General features: G+C 40.2%; 1 protein-coding gene across 1 annotated transcript in view; it reads right to left on the bottom strand.

Annotated features, from left to right (window-relative positions):
* GRID1 (glutamate ionotropic receptor delta type subunit 1) overlaps positions 1-19,743 on the bottom strand; it is a 537,830-nt gene that overhangs the window by 476,248 nt on the left and 41,839 nt on the right. The window contains exon 2 of the mRNA XM_026851878.1: positions 11,245-11,496. The gene's annotated coding sequence lies outside the window, so the exon portion shown is untranslated. The remainder of the gene's footprint in view (positions 1-11,244; positions 11,497-19,743) is intronic.

Raw genomic sequence — 19,743 nt, 5'->3', positions numbered from 1 at the left:
GCTCCGCAGTTCGCGGTCTGCCGGCGCCCCGGCACACACCGAGCGCTGCTTGCCGGCAGGAGAGGCGGCCGCCATGGAGTTATTTAACACAGAAACCATTTTTTCTCATGCAAAGCACAGTATGGGCAAAACTGCTTAATGCTGAGGAGTAGGAAATAGAGATGAGCTTTACAATGGCTGGGGAGGCAGAGGGGGGAGGGAGCCGTAGAGATGGAGCAGAGCAAATGGGAAGGAAGCCGGAATGGAAATGATGGGAACAAGAATCCCTGTTGATCCACATGCGTCAACAGCCTCCTGTTCAGCGGGAGTTACAAGCACAGCTCTCGAACGGGGGAGAGCGGGGGGTAAATAAAACAAGATACACTTTTTAAAAATAAATCACTTGTTAACTACTTTTGCTTACAGTCCTTGTCTTCAATACGCAATTTCACACTGATCCATGCAGAATGATATCTACTATAAGCTGTATTTCATGTAATAAAAACACTTAATCCTGATAATTGGCTTCTGGGACAGAGATCAATAGAAATGTTCCTTATTTGACTACGTTAGCAAGTCAAAATTAATTCTAATTTACATCTGCTTCAAATCAATATGCACTTAGTGACTTACACAGGCTCTTTAAAAAGTTAAGCACCTATATTGACCACAGGCATATATATGTCAGTAACAAGTACATGTGTGGGAATCAGAGAGGGAGGAAGTGTTACCACAGAACCAATCTCTGACTACCATAGAGGAAAGGAGGTTAAATTTATTCGTGTTTGAAAAGTGCTTTGGCATCCTAGCCTGAAAGCTGTAGAACTACGCAGCCATTAACCCCGCGATTTATGCAGACACCCGAACACTAGTCAGTTAGACTCCAAACACTAAGAGGCAAGCCTGCTCCCAAGTTTGTACAGTGAGGTCTTGACCTCAGCTGGGATGCTTCTGGCTGCTATTTTAGTAATAGCAAAATCATCATATGAAATATTAAAAACCCAAACCCAATGAATTGGACAAGTTACAAAAATTTCCTGTGAAATCCATGAGTAGACACTCTGCATGCAGAAAAGGATCCCAGTCCCAGGTAAGACGAGGGGGAAAAAAAACGGCAGAGGCCCTGAATACTAGAAAGCAGACCAACTGCAACAGGCCCCAGAAAAGGGCAGAAGGCTGTTTGTCACAGCCAGAGGACAACACAAATGAGGAAGATGCCTAGAAGAAATCTCAAATGCCATAAAACCTGATTCGTAACATGCAAAGTACAATGAGACCTAAAGGGGTCCACCACACCCAAGAGAAGAACTGGAACTTCAATAGCATCGCTGCAAGATGGAGAGTTGCAGCATCAAAACTTCATTGTGTCTGGTTTGAAACTTGACTTAAGTCAGGCTGCATTATCTTTTTTTCCCCGTTACCTACATTTTCTTTCTCTTCCCCCTCCACTCTTTTTTTTTTTCTTCCCCCACAACTTTGGCTTGGATCACATTTTCCATAACACTTACTGCTTCCCCTATTATTTCCCTCCTTCCAAAAAAGCTATCGATGTTGCATTCTAAGCCCAGTATAAATGAGAGAGCTCATTTCAGTTCTGCCATTCATCACTCGCAATCGGAAGAGCGCTGACCCTTTGTGGTGGGTGTACACTGTTTAGATGCAGCCGTAGGCACTAAAAGGCTAATCCATTTGCCAACATTTTGCATATGAAGAATGTTGTAAGTCAGCGTGATATTCCATCATCACCGTGTAGGGGACAACTCATTACACATTATTACATAAGGTACCACTGGATTTAGAGTACCGATGGAAAAATGACATCTCATTAGAAACATGAAAGGCAAATACCCAACTCAAGTGATGGCCACTATTCAAAGTTCAGCTCCGTGGCAACAGATGGAATTCTACGCAAATCTCTAACAGCTCTATTACCTTTGCAAACCACCGTGGTGATTTTAAGCTAACCTATCATGAGCTATTGCTGTGCTTATTTCTGTTGTCAGAAACATGGTATGAAGCCTGTACCGAACACATTTTGCTACAAGAGAATGGCTCGAGTAAGGCTCCAAAAACTACATTGCAATTAGAAACACAGAATATATCCTAGAAAGGTGAGCTGAAAGGCTTGTGCAGTGCCACGCTTCCAGCCCTGCACCCAGCGCTGTCCCTCTGCACTGCCACAAGAAGAATGAGGCACATTTTGAAAGATGTCACCAGAACTACGGCTGCAGGATATGCCTGGATCTGGAAAGCCCCTCACGTTTACTGAGCATTTACAAAGCTGCTTCATAAGCAGGAGCTCTGCAAGACCAGAACATTGAGACTTTTGTAATATCGTAGTCTATGCTCAGAATAAATGGAGTGTTTTAAGATTCAGCATTCCTCCTGCCTTCTCCTAACTTCCACCCATTTATCATAGCTAAGCTGAGGCCTCCCCACATTAAAACTGGGACAATGTTAAATGCACTGTAAAGCGTGAGAAGCATTGGAGGGAAATTATCATTCCTGTTTGGGAAGGGGAAGAAGATAAAAGACTCGTAGTCTGGGTAGTTTAGACAGGGGTTATAATCTTCTCCAAAGCTACCCCTCGCATTTTCTCTCTAGCAGGGGGAGGAAGGTGGTGGTGATTGTCTAGTCCCCCTGACAGCACAAATCCGTAACAGCCCATGCATTTACACCTAACTAAGGCAAAAGCTAGTCCCTAAAATATGTGTGTATATATCCATGTGTGTACATGCAGCAGTGATTATTATACCCTCTAAAAGTGGATGGAACTCCTCACTATTGGTTATACAAGTATACAGATGCAGCTAGTATCTCCAACTGTTAGCTGCTCAGTCGATGGAGTTGGAAGAATGGAAACCAAAAAAATCAAAAAGATTCTAGTACACAACATGGTAACACTCTCCCTCCTTCTCCAACAGCCAAGACGTCTACAGTTAACACACAACAGAAGTCAAGTTTCATTGCATTTTAGAACAAGAAATTTAACAGCTTGGCTCCAGTTTGGAAATAGTAATGCAAAAACTCAAACCTACTCCACATTCTTAACTTTGTAGACGTTTATGTTTAAAAAGTTATTCAACTGTCATTCTCCTGTGGTGACAGCCCGAGGTTTCAGTAGCTTTATTGAACCTTCCTTTAGCTTGTTGAAAACTTCTTTTCTCTTCTCATGTTTGATAGCACAGTATGATAATCTTCCAGGAGTAAGTGTGCTAGAGTCTCTCTGCAAGAAGAGGATGCTGGATCACAGAGTTCTTTGCAGGACAGTTTCGTTCTTGATTAATTTGCTGCGTGCCTACTCACAATCTGAAACTTTGCTACAGTCAACGCTTTATTTGGCTTGACATGCCTTTTAAGATGCCATAAAGAAGACAAAGCACTATTATTTCCAGGTTTTTGCCCAGTTTAATTCAGCAGAGTACACACAGCCTAGATTTGATTTAATTCATACTTATGTTTGCTTAATTCCATCAGTTCAATATCTGTTGCATCTTGATAAGATTCATATTTACTTCCCTACTCCTCTCTTCCAACTGTGCCTTTTCATGCCCTATTTTTCTTTATCAGGCATTTTCTTTACAAAAGATGAGGGCCTATATAGGCTTTTCCAGCCTCCCACATTTTCATAGTTGCATAAATGCACTCTTAATTTAGTCTAAGGCAAGTTGTATCAGTGTTGGTAAACTTAATCTCTATCTTGGCATTTCTGTTTAATAAACAATTTGATTCAGAAGAAACTCAGAAGGAATCTGTTTATTTACGACATTTTAATATTGCCAATATGTATTTTATGGAGAGCTCTAACACACAGGTGGTATGGTTGCTATCTTTGTTGCAAGTACAGATACATAAGGATGTGAGCTCCCCAAGTAAAAATATTTGTCCAATTATTCATCATTTAATAGCAGCCATATCAAGATAATCTCTGAAATAACTTCACTGGCACTCATCTGAGGCAGGGAAAAATTTACAAGATTCTCCACCAAACAGATAAAATCCCCTCGGGGGGAAGTCCTGCTCCCAGATGTCAAGACAGACGGGAAGGTAGAAATTATATCTGCATCCATTGTCCAGCTGGTTACAAGTTAGAACATATCTTTGCTTTGTTAGAATTGACTGAAACTGCAGGGTGGGTATGTCAGCCAGAGGAAAAAGCAAGTTACTACGAGTTATCCTACAACTTGAGTTGGCTGAAGACTCTAGAAAAGTCATAGTCTTGCTACTTCTCATTTTACCCATCTAGACAGTAACAAAACCAGTAGAGTAGATGCTGCTGCAAAACTTCTGCCCTTCAGCCAAGACACAGTAACTGATCTCGTGTTTGTTCCTACATCACTGCAAACTCCACTGAGAAATGATGTAAGCAGAAAGATTTTGCTACAAGCCAGGAACTTGAACACTGCACTTTGCTGCATCTCAGGCAAAGAAAAGGGACCTTTTCAATTACACTCACTCAGTTCTTTGCCATCACTAAATACTGATGCAGTTTGTGTGTGCAGAGTCCTTTAAAAGCCTCACAATGGAAAGTACTCTAAGTGGAAAGTAATTTTACCTTTAAGGAAATCTGATCTTTTTCAACAGTCCATTCTAAATCATATTATACTTAATGACTGTATCACAACAGGCCACTTCTCGCAGCTGGTAAGGTCTCTCTTTTGACTTGCAGTGCTGGGTCATGGAGGGTTTTTTTTCCAGCATGTTTTTGCAACATCTACTTTGCAGCCATTTGTACAAACAAGGGCATATTTGCCTTTTCAGGACTCCATTAGCATTAATGGCAGTCACACACACAGAGCAGGAGAGAATATATTCTCCCAGAGATCTGTGTTCTCTTCAGGAAAAGGTTGCCAGCCATGGAGTTCATAATTCATGTTTCCAGGAAGGGGTGAAATGAAGATTTTCTAACAGAAACATCAGCTTGACTCTCGCGGTATGCCGGACTTCAAATTTTATCCTAGCAAAGCCTTTGTTTATTTTATTTTTGTCTCTTCGATGAAAGAAAAGGGAAAAAAAGTTCAAGCTAAACATTATGGTAAACTGCCATGTTATTTCTTAAATTTTCTACGCAAAAAAGAGGATCTTTTTTTAAATTCAGTGCAATCCAGCCATTGGAGCAGAGGGCCATGATTCCTGGGCTCCATTCCCACCACAGTCACCGATTCATTTCATGACTAATTGAGTGGACTGTTGCATGAACATTGTATTCAGTTCTCAATTTAAGGGTGAACAAGAACATTGAGTTCCCTTCCTCAGTTGCTGCACTGGATCAGCTGTCCTACTTCTCTAGGAGGTCTAGGGGAAGCATGGTAGGTTTATTTTTGGCTGGTCAAACAGGTAATTTTAAGTAATTTCAAGTTTGTAAATCATACAGAGACTAGAAAAAGCTTTCTCATATTTAAAATAATTTTGAACAGAAAATGCTTCATGTGTGGTCCTTGGCACCAGCTCACTCCATGTAGCTGAGTCTGGATGGAAACGTTCAGTATCCAAGCTGACCTGAGTGATAGGACTTCAGATGTCTAATGATTTCTTCCTTTTGATTTTTTATCTGGAGAGATGGATGAGGGGAGTGGGGCAGAGGACAGCACCTTATATTGAGACGGAGGGGAAAAGTGCTGGAGACGAGCCCCCTGAGAACTACAAGTTGGTTATAGTCACCTCTTAGTTACAGACAAGTCACTTCAATTCTGCTAGAGTAGGCACCTAAAGTAGGTCTCCCACCTGAGAAAGGGGTGTCTTGATGACTAGGTGTTGGGGAAGGAGCAGGGGAAGAATATACACCTCTTTTGAGAAAGAGAGGAAAAAAGCCAAACCACCTTGAAATATTTCCATATGGCCTGGTGAGAAAGGGAGAGAAAAGAAAAAAAGCACATCGCTTCCTTCCTACTTCTAGGCTGTCGAGAGTGTTTGTGCCTAGGAACAGTGTAGTAGCTTTCTAACCCAGGTTTCCCTGTGTCAAGAAGTTTGTTCGTGTCAGGCTGATTTTCTGTGGACATTTTATGCTGCTCCCTGAAAAATAGCTCTTACCATGAATACTCCTGCCTCTGGACACACCCAGGCATTCACAGCCTCCCCAATGGTTTAAATCAGATAAGCCACATCTCAGAGGTGCCTCATCCCTTCACCACCCATCCCTTCCCCTTTACACAGCCTCAGCTAACATAAACGCAAATCATAGGTAAGTTTGTGGTAGTCCTTATAATGTGGCCCGTGGAAGTAGGCAACCCAGGACTGCATGGCTTAGATACATTCCACATAGCACCGTTTGGGTGTTATTGCCATAGTATATATGTTTGAGTCAGAGAATAAACACAAATTAGTTTAAGAGCTCCACAACATTTCAGTTCCTAGTACACAACACTTGTAACCACTGGAAAGAATTACCTCTTTTCATTGATCCCTATTAGAAATTAACTTAAAACTATTACTCCGCACACCTGACTCACCAGTTCTGAGAGGAAGAATATAAAGAGGCCCAAACTTTTTTTTTCTGGCCTTTTGACAACTCAGAGATATTGCAGTAAAGGGTTTATGCAAAGGGCAGGAAGGATAAAAAACAGGCGCCACACTAAGCATCTAGCACTGCAGGAGTCACAGTCCCTGTCACAACACCCTTGTGAAACTTCACCAACCAACAGTCTCTAAAGCTCTCAAGTTCTCTGATATCTTCATAATATCATTAAATACACTCTAGTGTGCTTCCAGTCTAAACTGTGCTGCATTAGACAGCAGTATATTATGCTACCCAGCTGAATTCAAGTCTGCAGTTGAAATAGCTTCGTTTGCTGCAGTGCCGTGCTATCACACATGACTATACTAGGCAACATTGATTTTTAAGCAATGGCATTGATTACAACTCTTATTTTGAAAACGCTGGCAGGATACAGCCCTTAGATAAGTACTTTAAGACCAAATTTGAATTGCATTTCCCAGCAGCTCTCCTTTCTTTACAGAGACTATATAATAGAATTACGAGTGATGCTACTGACTTCCACACGTATTGAGGATTTACACCAGTATGGTTTCAGTAATATGAGCTTTTAGTATTTCACACTTACACAACTATAATATGCTTTAGATTTTTTTAAAATGCAAAATCTTTTTTTTTCTCCTACTAGCTAAGAAAGATGCTTGTTTTCCTGAGATAAATTTATTAAATCAAATTTGACCTTTTAGAGTATACTTAGGTAGGAATTTCTGCTCCCTGGAAACATAGGCAGATTCTTCAGATATTGGTCTGAGTCATGCAAGAGTCTACAAGCAAACAAGAAAACCACTCTTGGAAGAGCACTTTACATTAAATAAATTATACAGGGCAGGGGGGGGGAAATGAAGGGAAAAAACAAACAAAAAAAAAATCAACCTTGAACCCAAAGCATACCCTTCGCACCTACATTTTAAATGACATACTTGAGGGTATAAAATCATTAGTTTTCATGCTCCCAAGCAATCCTCCAGATTAATCACCACCATATCATTACTTGACCGGTTTCCCTGGGGTGCTGCTTACTCCATTCCAAAAATAACTTTTAAATACCTCTCCAAGGTTTCTATGCAGATTGGGCTTTTCTTCTCATATCCTCAATTGCTCCCAAGTTGGTAAAAATCTCCTAGTTATCTTACTGCTTTGCCAGCTTAATCCCAATTTGCAAAGTGGGTTTCTTGCAGTAACGTGCAAGGACCGTACTTCTCCACTTTTGGTTTCTTCCTGCCAGGAAGGCTGTTGAGAGCATCAGTGCCTTCACCTGTGCTGATCTAGCTGCAGATCCACAACACCTGTGACTCAGGTAGCTAAACACCCTTTTCCTCACACAGTAGGTGGAGAAAACACAAGAATAGCCAGTCTTTATTCTTCTTACCACAAACTCCTTGTTTCACTCTCAGGATTTACAAACTTCAGGAATATAAAATCCTGAAGTACACAGTGACCTTTATGTTGTGTGTTACAATAAAGAAAGATTCTGTTTCTGAGCCTTGTTTGGAGCTTTACCTCTAAGCTGTTATTACTCACTTATGCTTTTGATAGGTTTACCATTACGGACAAATTGTATTTTACTTTCCTCAGAGAGCTTTGACTCCATCACCTGACTTAGGCTTATCAAGTAAGAGAGGTTTCCCTCTCAAGGGGCAGATTTACAGTCAAGGTCCAAAGAAATCCAGTAGAAACATTACCTGAAGATGAATCTGTTATTCAATCACTCCACGTAGTTCCTATAATTTACTAAGTAAAACACATTTAGGAGAGATAGGTGACATAGCAGCATTTGCCACCCTTAAGCCCTATTGATTACTCCAAGCCTTTATTTCCAACCTGCATTCATGGATTTCCCCTTAATTAAGAGCAAAACGGTCTGAAGAAATGAATAAAAGCCATAACTGCTCCACCACCTTCATCTGTGTCAACTGAATTAACAGGGCTTACAGAGAGGGGCACAGGGGGATCAGAAGCAAGTGCCACAGCCCTCCCAAATCCTGAAAACCTTCTGCATTTTATTTAGGAACAGTCCACACGAGTGACTTGCCCTCCCCTCAGCACGGGGCAAAACCCAAAACTTCCATACAATAATAGAAGAAAATCAGACTGACCTAGAATCACCACAGTGAAACTGTCACTTCTCCACAGGTCCCTCATGTCACTGCCATGGTCCTTCACAGCCTTACCCCACCCAGAGGAATGCAATTGCTCTCCTAATACACCACTCTCACGAATACACCCTGGAGGGCTGCTGGACAGTTTTGCTTCAGCCACCCCATCTTCTCCTGCTGCTCTGTTACCACCTGCTTGGATTTCTTTTGAAAGCTCAGAAGTTCCTTTTACTGCAAACTAGCTATGAACCAGCTTTGCATTGTACACATAAAAGAAGCCTCTTAATGAATACATTACAGACACCTTTTAGTGAACTTCTACCTCCCCCTAGTTCTACACTGAAAAGAAATGCTATTACAGTAAGAAACAATTATAACAAAACATACCCCTGCAAAACCATGCTTCTCGGTACATTTTCTCAATTCACAGTTATATCTTCTCATGCGTTTAAAAAAACAAACCTCACAACCTTGTTTTCTTAAAACCTCACAAGCATATGTAATTATTAGGTGCAGTACTTGATTTAACAGACATTCTTTCTCGTGTGTGTTTTTCTTTTCACCCCAACATGCCCAAAACACGCAGTTCAACAAATTTTCGGCAGTGCCGGATAAATGTTAGTAACAGAATTTTCCTCTTCCCTGTTCAAATTGAAAGTGGATATGGATGCATAGATTTTGTGTAATAATCTGGGCAGAGTAACTTTGCATTATAATCTCAGCTCAGTATTGTTTTCAGCAGCAGCATTTCTCGCCCCAGAAGCTAAAGCCCTCCATCAGTGACATCGTTCCTTTTCTTTTTGCCTGCCCACCCACATCACTGCCTGACTCCAAAACCACACGAAAAGAAATAAAATCTATCAGGTCCTTCAAAGCCACAGATCATCATCCAGTCATGCACTCACATTACGTTTATCTAGATCATTACTAGCAAAAATCATCAACTCAGAAGTTTCCATTATGTGAATACACACCCTGGCTGTGTTAGCCAGCCCCAGGGCCAGCTGCCACTGGCTGGAGAGCAACGCTAGGAATCTGCCTAACAGTGTTAAAGAGATGGAACGTGCAGTCCACCCTGCTCCCTGCTGAGGTTAAGCTGGGCGAGTGGTTCCTGCGTGACACCTGCTAACCTGGTACACAGGCACAAACCCACAGCTTCTCTCACTTCCAGTGGCACTAGCCTGTCTGTTCAGCTCCGTCAGTGGTTGCCACTGTATTTTATTGTGCTTTGGCCAATCTAACCTGAGAGGATGCATTTTAAAAACACTGTGAATGATTTCTTCTATTTGGACTTCTAAATGCCGAAGCAAAAGTTCTCACCATCTGTAGTTAGGAGTGAATCCTGTGATTTTATGTGCAGAGGATGAAAACACCCTTCTATTGATGAAGGTGGCAACGATTTTCCATTAGCAAGCAATCAAACTTCATACTGCTTATAGAGGAGAAACAGATTCAGGATACTGTCTGAGACTAAAAGGGACTCTTGAACACTGGTGAGGAAACAAAACCAAGAGGCAAGCAAATTTCTCATCTGCTGGTTTCTGTAAGCTTGAGCTCATCTTGTTGCAATGTAGTGGAATAAATCTGTCTGTGCATTTATGGATTTCATTTCAAGGCTGAACAAGAGAAAAAACATCTAAATAACCATAGTTGTACTAAGCTGATTCACTGTACAGTTTAACTAAACTAATTAAAGACGGAATAATGCAATGAATAAAACTGAGTGAACAGTTACAGTTAAATCAATAGGTTCAAAGGATCAGATCGCTAAATTAATACAGCAACAGATAACCAAATCAGCTCACAAGAAGAATAAGCTTTCTAGCTCACAGGAAAAAGAATGAATTGCTTTGGATTAACGCTGTATGGAGAGGATTTAAAGGAAGAGCCAGCTCCCTTTCCACACAAGGCCACAGCCAGCACTAGCCTGTATGTAGTTCATAAACCACGCTGGCAAGGAGCACAGGCAACTGCTCAGTATACTGTTTCAGATTTCAAGAGACAATAAAATATAGCTGAGGAAACAAAGTCAAATGGCCAGCAGCAGGTCTGACCTCAAGTTCAAGCCAAGAGAAGTTCCCTAACACTGGGGTGGTATCTCCCTGTTCTTGACCAGTGAGGCTGTGCTTACTGGACTTCACGGTCATGCCGCTTCCCACTTACCCTCACTGTTATCACATGCTGCTGCACAGCGTTAAGTCTTCTTTCACAGGAACCAAAAGATGATCTTTAACAGTGGCTTTTCAGCTTTACTGCTTAGTCCTCAAAATCTACTAATTCGTGGAAGCGTTTACATTTCCTCTTGAGATGGTCTGTCCACAGACCCGCTAACGCAATATGTGGTTCTGTACACAGCAGAACTCTGCAAGACTTTTATAAACTAACAGTGTAGCCTTCTCTCAGCAGGATTAATCATTGTGGCTTCTTTTCTCTACCCGCATGTCCATTGTCATGGAAAATTCCATGGGTTTTGGTTGGCTTTTTTATTGGTTTATTTTGGGGTTTTTTGCCAAGGTTTTTTATATTTTAAATTACTGAAGAAGAGGTGGGAAAGTGACTGAAATACACACATACACTTCAATCACCCAAGCCTTTCCCACTTTTTACAAAACTAGGCAGAAAATAAAAATATAGAGGTCTCCCTTTAGGAACAAGATATAAAAATTAAGAGCTTACCTTTCTAATGCCTTATTTCTTGGTCTCCGGCTTACACAGTAGCCAGAAAATCCTGGCCAGTTTGAAATGCATTAAATTTCTCCAGGCTGACATCTTAGCAGTAGCTCAAATTTTTATCTCTCCATTTCTTTTCCGTTTTCCCACCAGTGAAAAGTTCATCAAGAATACTCTTGCAAAAAGTGTGTCTTCCTCTAGTGCGACAATAATGATGTGTAGGTTAGAACAGAATCCAGTCTTCTATATCTCACTGGTCTAAAAAGACAACAGGAAAATAAAAATCAATCCCTTGTTTATGAATTAATAATCACCCTCACAGACAAGGGCAACAAACTGGTTGACTGCAAAAGTACTGAGTATGTAGGGCTCATCCCAGGGATAGCTTTAACCCTGGGCTTTGGGCTGGTTTTTCTTCTCACCACCACCCCAGTTGGATTAACAAAGTACTCCTCCACAGCCACAGCACAGCCTCTGGCTCTAAGGAGGGTTCCAGAGAAGCCAACACAGCTCTCCGGGCCAGCCTGTTGCAGCAGAGTGGCTGCATCACAAAATCTGTACCAGATCTGTAACCAACTCAAGTTCCACCCATAACCAGCCATTCACAGCCATAGGTCCAAATCCCAGTTCTATAATCATTCTTTATGCATCTTAACTAATAAACAAATAGCTATTAATGAAAGTATTATCAGGCTACTGTCTCACTCCTCATTAAGACAAAGAGGCATTTTTATTCCTTTCATGACATTATCTGCTGACAAACAGTGCAAAACTATTCACAAAAGAACAAAGCTTCCCTTTGTTTGCAAGAAATTTTCCTTATAAAAATAAGTATTTTCTGGAATTAAAATACAGCAACATCCAAAATCAGTAGCACTCCTTATGTGTAAAAATCAACTCCAAACTACCACAAACCAAAATAAATGGTGGTAGGAACCATCTTCCTTCCTGAGAGCCGAGGAAGTCTCAGGTGACCTGTTATCTGGGGAGAGGTGAATCCTTGCCAAGGAATCAGCAGGAACTGCTGATGCAAAACCAAAAACTTTACATGGATGTGGCATCCACAAGGCCTTAAATAAGCTGACAGGACTTCGAATGCACAAAGAAAGCAGATGGACCAAATAATAAGGGTTCTTTCCTCTTTAATACCTTCCCTGTTTCAAAGCACACCTCTGATTTCCTGATCTATTTTCCTTTAACAAGACGGTTTAGTTCATTACTTCTTACGTGACTAAAAGCAGCACATTCTTGCCTTCTATGGAAGACAATAAATAACATTAAGAGAGTTATATGAGAGAAGGTAGAGTAACTTTACAACAGAAAGAATCTCATAATGACAGGATACAGGATAATAGTCTTAAGGCAACATCATAATAAAATGTACGGTTTTTATGTAACACCCTTGTAGATTGATTTTTCTACATTCCAAATGCTCTCATAACCATCTTTTGACATTTCTCCTGCACAGCTGGTTACACCATCCATAAGCAATCTCTGTCTACCTGGCATTATTATTATTTTAAAAGCAATTTCTTTCACCTCCTTTCAACTAGGACTTACGTTAAACCTAATTGCCAGTTACCACCCTCCCTTCTAGAAAAAGAAAATCTGATTTCCAACCGCTTGAAATACATCCTTATTGTAAACTACAGTATAATCATAATGCCAGTATATGCACATTATAAGAATATGATTAGCAGAAGACAAAAAAAAAAGTGGGTGCCACTTGTGTTCTCGGTGTCTAACTTGAAATGTTAACTCCCAGATGAGCACAGCCTTACGATAACAACACCAAACTGAATTACCAGCAAGAGACAAAAAAGATATGAGTTGCTTGCTTATGATTAATAAAGTAGTTAACGGGAAAGAAATATTATTCTTGCCGGGTACTCATTATGCATTTGATAATCTCTATTTATAGGACAATGAAACATGGGGTTTATAAAATGCCATCTGTTGGTTTCTTTTTAACGTATAGGATTTCTGACTTGAGGAGCTGCAGTTGAGCAGTGTTAATAGTGCTACAACATGTAATACTGAAGCCTTTGGTTATGAGAACTTGAGCCATTAAACATCAAGAAGCAGTTTGGATATATATCCTGGATAGTGTATCTCCTGTCTTCTTATCCTAAGCTATTTAAAAAGCAATTTACACTTTTATGTAATTGATTTCAATCAGTCACTCCAACAGCATAACACACACAAAATTACATATTGCAATGATCTACAAATGCAATAGAAGTGATTTGGTTCTTTGATCTCCACGAGAGAAGGTGTCTCATGAGAGAAGCTCACAGAGATCTAAAACTACTACAGGTGAAACGCAACTACTCTTTTACTCTAAAGAAAAAAAAAAACAAAAAACAAAAAACTAAGCAAAAACACAGGCATAAAAACTTTCTTAAAGCAGAGATTTAGAATTGGATATATCTGCATTACATTTTTCAGTACCTAAAGGATGCATTTTTCTTACATATTATCCATGAAAATAAACCACTCAATAATGAAGGTTAATTTTGGAGTGTATCAGCTGCAGTAAGTTTGAGTTGTTGTTGACTTCTATACATCATTAAGTCATCAAGTGGTCCAACATCCAGAGCTTAATTTCTCTTTGAGCATAAACAGCTGGTTTTAATGCAATTAATGAAATCGTGATTGATTTTTTTGAAATGGGTCACTGTGTATTCATATCAGCATAAAGTTGTACGGTGTTGTATTACTGGCTAAAGGTCTAATTAGGACTACTGACTCCAAGAGGAACTGTAAACACTAAGCTGTTCACAGGGCAAGTAAAACACAGGAAGAAATAGCTAAGGACTGTCAGGGACCATTTATACTTTGACAGTTTCTTGAGGATATCAACATATGATTTCTGTTTCCACTTTCAATTGCTTTCACCTCGACTGCAGTCTCTGCTGTTCCCTCAGTCTTCCACCCCTGCCTTGCCACAGTTCTTCATTGTGGTCCTCCATCACAGCCTGTCAGATAACTGGAAGCATCAGCTGCCCGGGACAGCAGCTGTCGTCGTTGCTATTTCTCTACAGTGCCACGACAAAGCAGCCTGATGACTGAACCAACAGGATTATAATGCTTTCCATCCCAGAATACAAGATTTGCTTCCCTCTTGGAGGTTAGATAAACAGTAGAAATTGCTGCATTTCTACCAAAAATGAGGTCCCCATGTTAAGCTTAACACAGTTCTTAGTGTTAAGACAGGTATTGTCAAGTGTTAAGATAAGTATTGTCAAAACTTTTCAATTTCTCTCAAATAACTTAGCGGTTTTGATACACAAAGAGCAGCATGTGCTGCTTATAGCCTGGACTCAGTCTAAGAAAGACCATCAAGAACAAAAAAAAAAAAAAAAATTTTTTTAAATAGCTGTTTCATGAAAGGGCACCCAAACAACTTTCAATATCAAATGTTGTCAATGATGCACCCAAAAAGGAAACTGGTGTTCTTTCTCTCAGAGACACAGGTTACAGGAAACGCTGGAATTTGCCCAGAAGATCAAGAATGGACTGTGTTTTTTGGAGTGGATATGGAGAAGTTCTTATTTGTGTTCTACAGATGCTTTATGAAGAAAACCATATCGTTTTTCTAGGCAATCCACTGTCAGTGAAGTGTTCTTACAAAACTCAGAGAGTCTTAACCTAATGGCAGACAAGTTTAGCAGGAGATCAGGGCAATTCAGTAAACCACGTCGTCAGGAATCACAGCAACCTCTCTTAGTTTATGAAATATGACACAGTAACAAGCAGAGGAACAAGGAATAATATCAAGAAGAGCTGAGATGAGGAACTAAAATGCTTTCAGATGGCACAAATAATTCTAAAATGAAAATTGAAAGACATTGACTGTAATTTACTTAAATGCCCCCACTTAAATGAATGGTGGTTATCTCTAGATGTAGCAAATAAATAATCACTGTACCCTCATGTTGAAATCTGCCTTAAGCGGAAGCACAAATTGATGTTGTTTTCACCTCTTTGGAGAATATATAGTTATGATTCAGCTTATGCTTACTAATAATATCTTTTTCTCTTTTTCCCCTCCTCTTGCTTGCTAGATTAAAAGGCTGCTCTTACATCATTTACCACAGAGTATTTCAGTAGTAACTAGTGGTATGTTTGTTAGAGCAGTGTTACAGGTTATGCAACATTTCTTCATTCCTATATTTTGCTTCGTGCTCTTGCAGTAGCCTAGAATCCCCATATGCTTTATCTTAAAAAAGACACAGAGTTCCCTAAATGGGGCCCTAGAGGACAATACTATCCATGCTTAGCCTGGAGAGACAGGTCTCTAGAGGTATTTTAATTAAATTGGTCTAAAGGTCACCAAGGGGCACACAGACATCAGTGAGTCAAATACTGAGTGGTTCCCATTGCCTGGAACTTCGAATGAACAGGAGCCCTGTAATTAAGCAATTATGAAAACTGGATTATTTTTTTTTTAATTGATCCAAATGGAAGGACAAATAGGGGCTTGTACAGCTCCAGAAAGAAAGAGGAATCCCATACGGAGTGTTGATCAGTAGTGTGCTTGGAAAGGTGAAAAGTAAAGTACAAGGGAGTTTATTTACAGGATATACCTTGAGCCTTGTCAAGTTGAACCAGTGAGGTGAAGAGCACCCACAGAGCTCCCTTTGGCTGCAACTCAGCTCAGGCAGAAACTCGCTGCCTTGATCTCTCCCTCACTCCCTTCAAGGGCTCCCAAAAACAGTGAAGCAGAGCCATCTGGTTAACACTCCTCCTTCCCACACATCCTTTTCCCTCAGCCCCTGCACGTTATACTTTGGAACCTGCCATCCCTTAGACCTCTCGGCTTGAGAAACGTGACTTTGCTGTAAATTCCCCCTTTGATCAGTTGCTCTGAACAGAAAGGATGCAGGGATCCAGCAGCACAACCAGCGCTGACAGCCATGATTGCTTGGCATCTTTAATCACCCCCGAAGACAGTTTCATTATGGGCCTCTGTATCTCAGTGACCTTTAATACACAAGTCATGTCCTTCTCCTCTTTTAGTGTAAGCAATATTAACTGTGGATCAAACACTCTGAGGTGAATGAAAAGATAATTAAATCACTTACTTCCAATCCTAAGAAGTGAAAAATGCCTATCTTATTTTCAAAATATGAGTGATCATAGTAAAGTGGCTTAAAGAAAGCCCTTATTTATTTGCAAGTTGTAACAGTTTCACAAAATAGTCTTCCTGAAAACCAGTACTAATGTGGCCATCACTCACATTTTATTTTCACAAGTTTAAATCACAGTTGCATAGGGAGACATTTGTTTCTGTTGATACCTTCAGACAATGTGGCATACCAAGTTCACCGAATGGAAAGAGAAAACAAGATCACTCAACCAGTTCCCTGAAGTAGATCTCTTGTTTATGATACACAGCTTAACAAGTAAAATACCTTATGCTTTTAGGTACTTTAGGCACCAACACAAGTTCTTTAAGAGATTATGAAGTGCAATTTCCATAACAGTGGTCAAACAGATCCTAGGAAACACAAAGAAGCTTTGATATGCCTCTCAGATCTAGATGCAGTAAAAGGTTTATGGCCCACCAGTGTTCGGCCACACTCGACTCCACTGTGACTTCTCCAGGAAAGCCCTGCAGGGAAGCCTTGCATTCCCTGGGGAAACATCAGTTCTGCACTAAGGGATCTGTGGAGTCCTACAGAAACTATGAAAAGGTTTCATAGTCACAGACCCAGAGCTTAAAAACCTAATGTCTTCCAAGAAAGTATCCTTTATTTTGTTTTTCTGCATTGAAATGCTATGTAATTTAAAGGAATTTACCTCCAGAGGAAGAAAAAATATGAAGATTTCAGGCCTGTAGTTTAAATGGATGAGGCAGCACTAACACAAGGATGTTGGGGAGGAAAATTCTAAATACTTATCCATAATTCCACAACCTCATCTTGTTGGTGTGAATACTCCCTCTGTAATATAATAAATAAGTCTGACTTAAACTTCCAACAGTGACTGTATGAGGTCTATGTCCAAAATCCCTATCCAAACAGAGTTTTGCAAGAGTTTACATCTTGAAGTCCAAGCCAGGATGCTTCATAATGGAATATTCTGTTGTAATTAGATACCTGCCTCCGTGTAATGGCATATATGTCTAAGGTATAGCAATTCAAAACCAAGTTTAAGATATTGAACCACTAGAATCCAGCAGTATTTGCCTCCAGAGTTCAGATTCATCTTTAGCTGTGGCAGATATACAATCAGAACATTTCATAACTGCCTTTCAAAACCTTGTAACAACTACACAGTTCAATAGTCTTAAAATAAATAGTGCATCATCAGCTAAGTATTGAAATAAGCATTTCACTACTTTACGCATCATCAGCCTCATTTCAGTGCATGGTAGGTCATCAACATTTTGACTAACAGCTCAAATTCAGCAGCACTAAATGCATAAGTGCCACGTACCAGAGATTAGTTTCACATGGACACTCCTCATCATTAATGATAGATTCAGCAGAACTTCACTGAAGACACTCGGGGCTCAGAAAGGATCTCCCCAGAACATTTCAGTATTGTCATGAAAAGTTCCAACATTCAAAAACCAAACCAAAACAACAAGCAGAATAAAAGGGCTGAAAAAATACCACTTTTACTATGCAAGCCCCCAGATGAAACAAAGCTGGGACATTTAGTATTTGTACTCATGCTATTTCCAGGCTACCACATGAACGTGACCGTGGTGGCACTGCACAGCTAAGTGGGCAGACAAGGAATCTTCTGAGACAGCTCTGTGGCTACTCTGCTGGCCCTTAGCCTGTTCCAGCTAGTTACTGGCTCCCTAAAATTCAAGTGCTAGGGGGATAAAAAAAAAAAAAAAAAGTTTAGCACCTTTTCTGCTAAACCTTTTCTGCTAACCTTTTTCTAAAGGACTCTAAGGACAACTGTCAGACTCCTGGCCACCAATGATCGTCAGCAACTCAAGAAAGAGAGGTTGAATACAGTTCTGAAAGAAGCATACTTCAGAAGAATCACATATCATAAATTAACTAACCAACATTTCATCTCTTCTTTCTAAGGCAGGCAGTGAGAGTGCTCTAAGCATATATATCCCTTCCTTGCATTTGACCCTTGTAATCTAGGTATGGACTTAGAATAAGCCAAAGAACTTCTTCGTTAATTATCTTTTTCTAGTGATGGATGAGAATCAGGCGCCTTGTAATAATGCTGCTATTATTAGCTTGATTGGCTGCCTTTGATACTGTCACAGAAGCATACAGGTTATCTCTAATCTGATTTATCTTGTCCAGAAAATAAATTGACTTCCTTAGAGTAGGAAGGCCTCAGAGTTGAGTCACCTACACACCTCAGCAGGCAGCAATAGGCCCTGCCCTTCAAGAGAGAAATCAAGCTCCGGTCAAGCTATTCACTCTCTCAGTTCTTTGCCATCACTAAATACTGATGCAGTTTGTGTGTGCAGAGTCCTTTAAAAGCCTCACAATGGAAAGTACTCTAAGTGGAAAGTAATTTTACCTTTAAGGAAATCTGATCTTTTTCAACAGTCCATTCTAAATCATATTATACTTAATGACTGTATCACAACAGGCCACTTCTCGCAGCTGGTAAGGTCTCTCTTTTGACTTGCAGTGCTGGGTCATGGAGGGTTTTTTTTCCAGCATGTTTTTGCAACATCTACTTTGCAGCCATTTGTACAAACAAGGGCATATTTGCCTTTTCAGGACTCCATTAGCATTAATGGCAGTCACACACACAGAGCAGGAGAGAATATATTCTCCCAGAGATCTGTGTTCTCTTCAGGAAAAGGTTGCCAGCCATGGAGTTCATAATTCATGTTTCCAGGAAGGGGTGAAATGAAGATTTTCTAACAGAAACATCAGCTTGACTCTCGCGGTATGCCGGACTTCAAATTTTATCCTAGCAAAGCCTTTGTTTATTTTATTTTTGTCTCTTCGATGAAAGAAAAGGGAAAAAAAGTTCAAGCTAAACATTATGGTAAACTGCCATGTTATTTCTTAAATTTTCTACGCAAAAAAGAGGATCTTTTTTTAAATTCAGTGCAATCCAGCCATTGGAGCAGAGGGCCATGATTCCTGGGCTCCATTCCCACCACAGTCACCGATTCATTTCATGACTAATTGAGTGGACTGTTGCATGAACATTGTATTCAGTTCTCAATTTAAGGGTGAACAAGAACATTGAGTTCCCTTCCTCAGTTGCTGCACTGGATCAGCTGTCCTACTTCTCTAGGAGGTCTAGGGGAAGCATGGTAGGTTTATTTTTGGCTGGTCAAACAGGTAATTTTAAGTAATTTCAAGTTTGTAAATCATACAGAGACTAGAAAAAGCTTTCTCATATTTAAAATAATTTTGAACAGAAAATGCTTCATGTGTGGTCCTTGGCACCAGCTCACTCCATGTAGCTGAGTCTGGATGGAAACGTTCAGTATCCAAGCTGACCTGAGTGATAGGACTTCAGATGTCTAATGATTTCTTCCTTTTGATTTTTTAT

This window comes from Athene cunicularia (assembly GCF_003259725.1).
Source record: "Athene cunicularia isolate RWA chromosome 6 unlocalized genomic scaffold, athCun1 chr6_part2, whole genome shotgun sequence".
Classification (NCBI taxonomy): Eukaryota; Metazoa; Chordata; class Aves; order Strigiformes; family Strigidae; genus Athene; species Athene cunicularia.
This window is presented reverse-complemented; position numbering and strand designations above follow the sequence as displayed.